Source organism: Cynara cardunculus, assembly GCF_001531365.2.
Source record: "Cynara cardunculus var. scolymus isolate 2C chromosome LG 2, CcrdV1, whole genome shotgun sequence".
Lineage (NCBI taxonomy): Eukaryota > Viridiplantae > Streptophyta > Magnoliopsida > Asterales > Asteraceae > Cynara > Cynara cardunculus.
Genome location: NC_037529.1, coordinates 57,794,997 through 57,803,238, shown reverse-complemented (window position 1 = coordinate 57,803,238; position 8,242 = coordinate 57,794,997). Strand labels below are relative to the sequence as shown.

The following is an 8,242-nucleotide window of genomic DNA, read 5'->3' as shown; positions in this document are numbered from 1 at the left end:
ATAATTTTCTTGTAAAGATAATAGTTAATTATTTTGTTAGAAATTGATAATTATCTTAATTATATTTTAGATTTTTTATATTTTAAAATGATATGTTTATCCTTTATTTGATTATGTTTATCCATAGTTAGTTACACGAATTCAAACATGGAGTTTTGATAATTTCTATTATTCCTTGCCTTTGGGATAAGAAAGAGGGAAAAGTTGGTAAAGATTTTTGGTCTCTAGTTCGAGCAAACAGAAGGAAGAAAAGAAGAAGGTGTTACGTATTAGATATATGATTTTTGTTGTTGGTACAAGTCTACTGTCTAATTTTGATTCAAGGTGAGTTTTTATTTCAAAATTCTCATTTGAAATGTTTTCAGTAAGGAACATTTTTGGGTTTCGAATTTGCTTCAGACATAACTACTTGCTATTTGTTAGCATAATTGAGTTTTTGATATTATCAATTGTTTGAAATAAAGATGACATAGTCAGTAGAAGTATATATTTTGAAATAAAGGTGACATAATCAGGAGAGATGTATATTTTGAAATAAGAGTGGCATAATCAGGAGCATGATATACTGGGATAAGGGTGTCATACTCAATGGTTCTATGAAAGATGAAATTTTGATCATATGAGTTATTGTTATCGCATCAGTGTGATGCGATGAGTTGATTATATTGCATCAGTATGATGCGACAAAATGAGATGTTCGCATCAGTGTGATGCGATAAGATGGATTATCGCATCAGTGTGGTGCGACAAGTGTGTTTATCGCATCTGCTTGGTGCCACAAGTGGTATGTATCGCATGTGTTTGATGAGATAAGATGTGTTTATTTTATTTGCTTGATGCGATGAGATGATGTTGTCTCATTCTTATGATGCTATGAGTTTTGTTTGTCTCATCTGTATGGTACGACAAATTGAGGTTTGATGTGATAATTGTTTTTCACATGTTGATTTTTCAAAGATTGGTTTTCCAAAGAATGTTTTGGTGATTTTCACCCTGTAATAGCTATCAAGGGATTGCTCACTAGACCTTATGGTCTAACCCTCTTTTGTTTTTCAAAAATGTGCATTACAAGTCGGGCACATGCGGAAGGTAAAGGAAAAGGGAAGACGTGAATAGAAGTGTTATAACTTTATATCCGTTTATGTGATGAATGTGAATTTGCAGAAGCTGTGTAATACATGAACTGTGAATTGTTATATTCAAGTCATGTAATTTATGAGAAAAAGTTTCTTGTAACTTTTGACAAGTAACGATGTGTTTATTTGGGACCAATGTGTATTATTTGTATTTCATGTTATACGAAATATATATATGTTTTATGCAAATATGGGATGAGGTATTACAACGATGAGGGACGATGAGGGAGATGAGGGTTTAGAGTCAATCAGATTTATCAGATGAGAATTGGCTTTCATGTGGCTTCCATGTCATTCTAAGTATGACACATCAATAACAAAAACCGGTTTAAACGGTGACAGGTTGCCCAATGCTATAATAGATAAAATTTTCAAAATACAATGTCCTAATAAAAAAAATTAAAAATACATTATTGTAATAAGAAAAACTGAAAGTACAATAATATAATAAGGATATTTATGAAAGTAGGTTGTTATTTCACAAATTTTAGCTTATTATTAATTAATGCTAATTGTATGTTATTTAACTAGTTTACCAAACATAATTTAACTCACTTTTTACATTATATAACAAAAAAAATCAAATATTAAATTTCTTTTGACTCACGCGCTTTAATTTATAGTTTTTAACTTCTTATTAAGCTTACAATTCAATGTACCTTTTGTTATTGTACTTGTGTGGAATATATCTTTTTACCAAAAATTCTAAAAAAATGGATTTTGATTTGACTAAAAGACAATAATTAGGTGTGAAAGAGCCGAATATGGTATAAAGCTAGAAATCTATGATCCAACTTGTTTTGCTATTACAGTCAAGTGTAAGTGTGTAGCAACAAAAAGAATCACGATTTGACTCCAAACTTGTATTGTCTCGGATTATGAAGAAATACATTTACTGGGATATGAGTATGACGGAAGCATACATTTATTGGAATGTGTGTCATCAAGAACAAAGAGTTCTTTCGAGTTGCTAAATATTTTTAGCTTTTATTTTAAAATGTCAAAGGTGAATATGAGTTATTAAAATTAATGACAGTTTCGTTGTATTTTTACTCGTTGTCAACACGTATGCTCATAATCCATCATTATTGTTGACGGCCACTTGTTTTACAAAAATGCAAGAACATTTATGGGCCTCCAATTTATTTAACCCATAATTAAGATTAAAAGAAAATAATTAAGGATAATCATGTGACATATAATTTCGGTGACATCTTTATCTCTAAAATCACATACAGATAATATGTTAACCGGTATCAAATAATTATCACAGGAAAATCACATAATGAATAGACAGAATGATGAATGTAAATTTATGAAACATGTTATCAAATGAAATCAATTTGACTCACATTTCTAATGGTATTTGTGAACTTAGAAGATAGGTAACTTTTGATAACTGTCGAACTAAAGTATGTGATAGTTACAGTTTTCATAGTTTTATTACATTACACAAATGGTCAAAATATGACACACGAGATGCTTCACATCTTCAAAACATTTTGGTTAAAAAATATATTGTTTTGTTGCATATCATTAGAAAGATTGAATGACATTTTATTAAATTTCAACCTTCTTTTATAGATTTTCTATAATTATTTAATTATTACTAACATTTAACAAATGACATAAATTAATCAAAATATAGAAAACGCCGTTTAGTGTATCAAATGCACACCTAATAACTTCACTCCCATGTTTGTTTTCCAGAATAAGTATCGAGTCATGTAAAATCGTTAACAATAATGATGATGGTCATTGCAATGTGGCTTATGAGCTAGTTTAACAAACCGGACCTAAGTGAGGAAAAACACCATAGTGAACAAAAATCAAGAAAATACAGACCAGATTAATAAATTACTAAACTGCTCATGTCAAATTAACACCCTAAAATCTTCGATGATTCTTCCACCCAAGCGCTTACCTCACTCTTGGACGTCCAGTCCTGTGTGTCTACCAAACACACCCCGAGACTGAGACCGCTCAAACAACACTAGATTTATTATGTATTGAACAAGACACCGGTTTAAGAGATACGAAACTAAAGGTACAAGTGTTAAATAGGGTGCCTAACATGTATATTACACTTTCCAAATAATACATTTGAATAGGAAGAACTAAGCTTACAAACATTTATGGTCAGTAAGAGATGAGAATGAATATACCAAACAAGGGGAAGAAGAATGCAACAAGGCTAACTTTTTCTTCTTTTTGTGTTGATATCAAATACAAATTTCAGTCTGTAGTAGCACTGCCATCTGCTGCTCATGTTCTACTTTTGGCTTACTACTGCTACTCAGCCTTCCCCATCATCTACAATTAATTGCCATTAAAACCTATGCCCAACCAAATACCAGTGTTAGTTGCCAATTACATTTTGGAAAATTAACTAAACCAAACCAATATTATGTACGGCAAGGGGTAGAGAGGGTGTTTCTATGAATATAACCAACTTGCACAAAGAAAAATAAATACATGGAGACATGCGAGAAAAGTGGCATAGGAGCGTTGGCATACACGTAACAACTAACAAGTACAGTTGGACACACAAAGGGCAAAGGATAAGGCAAACAACAAATCATAGTATTGCCAACTACGAGAGTGGGAAGGATTAGGAAAGCTAAGACGGGCGGGCATAAATAAGATATGAGAAGTAGAAAAAGCTAAAACTACGCTCTACCGATCCCCCCCTCCCTCCTGTCCATGTTAGCTACAGGTTCCCCACATGGTCTGCTACCCAATCATGCGTCTTCAAAGCATTCTTATCAGAGGTTATGCCCTTGAAAATGTCTAAGCCTGCTATGTCCATGTTCTCAAAAAGAATCTCTATGAGTTTTCTGTTTTTTTCTTCCTAGATTCTGGAGCATCTCTCGACAGACAATTACACAATAGCACCATATTCCAAAAAGTCCCATTTGACAATTCCTACTTCATCATAACATCTCGGAATATTTAGTGGTATTGGAACATTATGTCTATAAAGGGTCATCCTACATAACTAGGGAACCACTCTATCTCAGATATTGCTTTAAATTTACCACAATCAAAAGAATAACAAACAGTACAAGACATGGTTACAACAACGTATGGTTGTTGATGCTGAGCTAAATAGTTATATGATCCTATAGTGGAACAGTGATGTGGTATAGCGAAAATTTATATATGGCAGTTATTGTAGTTGTATAGTCAAAACTAGGATGCTAATGGATTAAGGAAGCAAAGAGTGTCGATGAAGTAAGGAGCAGTGGATGACCAATAAGTAGATTTATGATTCGCTTTCAATGCTCTAACCCAGTAACCCTGGTATCACTAAAAAGCCGAAAAACTAAAATAGCATAGTTCACACTATATTTTGGTATCGAAATAACAGGTTTCACGGTTAAATAGCGGCAAATGAAGCCACAAACAGCGGTACCACAAAATGGCAACCACTATTAGGTCAATGACCACTAACCGTGATAAGGTACAACAGATGTTTGGTAGAAAACTTGCTAGCAAATATGCACATGAATGGCATGATCACAAAGGTTTCCTTATTGTCCTTCGCTCTGATAAATACGTATTCGGTAATGCATTAAAATTTTTGGATGATCACAAAGGTGGCACTTTTCAAAGATCTCCCATGTGCCTTAGGAGTCATTGCACATACCAACTTTCCCTTCTAACTACCACTTGCATCAAATCCAATTGCAATACAACATTGTCTAAGATCATGTTTATTGCATGGATCACATACCCTCGATACATAACAAAAACATGGGATATGTCGTTGCCACTCCACTCCCATCCAAGTAGGTAATCTCTCCTATAAAATCATTAATTTTACCATTTCAAACTTAGGGCCTGTTTGTTTTTTTCCTTCTATTAACTATTTAGCTGTCGTATGAATTAAGTTGTCTGCATGGATTAAGAAAAGATGTTCTTTCTCTCGTGTGCTGAATATATAGTTTGAATGACAAAATTTACTATTTTACCCCTCTGCGTGGATAAAGTGTTAAATTAAAAATGAATGTTCCATAAATTTTCTGAATGACAAAAAAATCTCACGTTGCTCGATTCGCAGTCAGACAGTCTCTGATTTGAAGATATGGAACATGCCGCTCGACTCTCGCTACAGAAAACACAGATGGCAGGTTACAGGATTAGGGGCTCTTTACCAAACGCTTACCCGGGTAAGTGCTTACCAACAAAATTCAACACTATCACTTACTTATCGGGCATGATTTTCGTCCACCAAGACGGTATCGTCTGCAACATCGGGTTGTGTCGGTTTTCACTAAGCCTGGCCCAACTCCGAGCCAATACTTGTGGTTTTGCCAAAATTTGTATCAACAATGTTGCGGGTTGGCTTGCGTTAGGCTTTTTCGGGTTGGCTTGGCTCGGGTTTTTGTGCACCACTCTACCACAAACAACGACCATCTATGGCCAAGTGAATAAGCAACCTATACCATTAAGCTCTAAGCAAACAACTCCTCAGGTCTTACTAATAGATGAGAAATGTAAACAAGTGTAAAGTGTGCACCATATTCACAAGTAGGGGTGTAAATGATGCAAGTCGAACTCGAGTATCAATATTCTCGACTCGAACTCGATAGCCATTTCTCAAGATCGAACACGACTCGAAAACTCACGAGTAGTTAACAACTAAACTCGAGCTCGAACTCGAACTCCTACTCGAATCAAGCTCACTCATCGAAATTTTATGAAATTTTATGAAATTTTAGGGTCTTCTCTTATAAATTATAAAACTTAAAGGTGTTCTCTTAAATTTTAAAAAAACTAAAGGGATGCACCCCAAACTTCATCATCAAAAAGACAAAGTTACAAACTACATTCACCTCCCTCTCTTTTTATAACAACTCTTCATCCTTCCTTCACTATCTCTCTTTTAACGTCAGACAACTTCACCAACAATTCTATAGTTTTTTTTTGTGTTTTTTAATTATGATTTTAATAAAAAAAATATTGATATAGTTTTTATAGTTAAAAATGCACAATATTGTTCAAATATCTAAAAATATAAGACATTTTTATTACAATATATTATACATATTATATTATAAACCTGATTATATTTTTAAAACCAATTATATATAAAAAATCGAGTATCTCACGAGCTTTTCGAGTCAAGTATTGGGTAGCTCGACTCATTAATATGTTGAGTCGAGTTCGAGTTTGAGCCGAGCCTATTCGAGTCGAGTGTTGACCGAGTTTTGATCAAGTCGGTCTCGAGTAGCTCGCGAGTTGTCTAGTATCATTTACACCCCTATTCACAAAATTGTCTACAAAGTGAGGTATTAAACACCATTCATCATAATGCCAGCTAAAAATAACAACTCACTGCCAAAAATGGGAAAACTCTGCTAGAAATTTGCAAAAGAATATCAGTAAGGAATCTACCTCCATCATATCAACCAGCTCAGTCACGAAGACCAAGTTCAAGCTCAAGCTCATCATCTTCTTCAAACAGCTTCAATAGACGAGCATACTGCTCTTCTCGTTTCTTCTTTTGCCATAACCTGAAAAGGAAAAATGACAAGCCCACAACTGCTGCAACCGCAATGCATAATATGACCACTATAGATCCACTCATGCTACTTGAAGAAGAATGAGCATCAGTTTTCGTCTCATTTTTGGACTTTGAATCATCAGAAAAGCCTGAAAGAAATTAACATAAAAGAAGGCTGAAAATAAAAGATACAAAATTATTAAAGTACTTAAAGAGGGACAAACTGAGATAAAAGAATGAATATAAAGAGGGACAAAAAGAATTATAGAGACATCAAAATGAACTAAGCATCTCTTATTTAGTTTCACTTGGATGTTCTTTAGCGTATCCTCTTTAATACTTCTGTTGCTGCACAACTACCTCCAAAGTTCTTTCTTATGCGCCACAAATACTTGCCACCCAAATACTTTCTCAGAAGAGCAGAATATAAGTATTGACAAAAAACCCTTATGAGTACAGAAACTCAACTTGTAAGACCAGAAAACCACAGGACTACTTGAGGAAAAGAAAAAATTGTTCCTTAGTTGGTCCAAACAGATCAAGAACTTAGGGATCAATAATCAATTCATAGTCTTCTCCAAATCTATTGTTACTACATTCTTTACCTAGCAATACAGAATGGATCACTATACGGAATAGGCTGTGCAAGCAAGCTTAATTGATTCCTCTTTCGTTTTGGTTTCCTTTTTTCCTAACACAAACACTTCCTGTTTTTATTTCTTCCTAATCTAAAGAAAAATACCACACCTGATGCATCATGGCAACACAGAAGATAGACATACAGAAAGACATGTATACATCAAAATAAACCCTAGAACACGTATCATCATAATTTAGAACAAGAAACAACGCATAATAGCAAATCGATCTTTAGGCCGTCAAAAACATCCCTAAAAACATCTAAAAATACGAATAGCCACCGATTAACTGACATTAACATAAAAATAACATCATAGAACATATAATTTACATAACTTAAGGCGATTAAAAAACTGTAGAAATTAAAAAGAATCAAATCGATAAGAGCAACGAACCTAAGAGAAATTGTACAGAAATTAAGGACAGTAACAATAAGAACCGTAGCGATCTCCGATGTGAGATCTCAGTCATCTCTCTATCTCTCACGTCCTTCCTCTCTGTCTGCCTGTCTCTCTCTCTCTCTCTCTAGCTTTTCTCCGTCTCCTGCGTGTGAAGATATCGATGCAAAACAACATCATTTTTCAAAAATGACATATGACCCCCTCATCTTTCAAAGCATTCCAAAACCACTCCTTGTCATGTTTTCAATTATTTGTCTCATTTAAAAACAAAATTGTAATGTTTGATTTGGCATTTACTTACAAACGTTTTTTGATTTTTTTTTTCCGTGGATATCCGGATCAACTTGTGCACACCTCAACTGATCCCGGATGATGTTTAAGAACAGTCAAGAAAATTCTTAATTTTCCTCATAGTTATGGGCCGTTAACTAAACACTTATTTGGTAAGTACTTATCGGATAAATTTTCTCATCGGATGAACATGAGAAGGGTCAAGAATTTTACCGGGTAAGAGCGATGAGAATGATGGAGAGTCTTACCCGGTAAGTGAGGAAGAC

General features: G+C 34.1%; 1 long non-coding RNA gene across 1 annotated transcript; it reads right to left on the bottom strand.

Moving 5' to 3' along the window:
* Positions 1–3,119: 3,119 nt before the first annotated feature.
* Positions 3,120–7,833, bottom strand: LOC112508212. The gene is made up of 3 exons (XR_003068628.1): positions 7,680–7,833; positions 6,537–6,794; positions 3,120–3,472 (listed from the first exon to the last, which is right to left on the bottom strand). It is a non-coding gene; the product is annotated as an uncharacterized LOC112508212 (long non-coding RNA).
* Between the last annotated feature and the right edge of the window lie 409 nt (positions 7,834–8,242).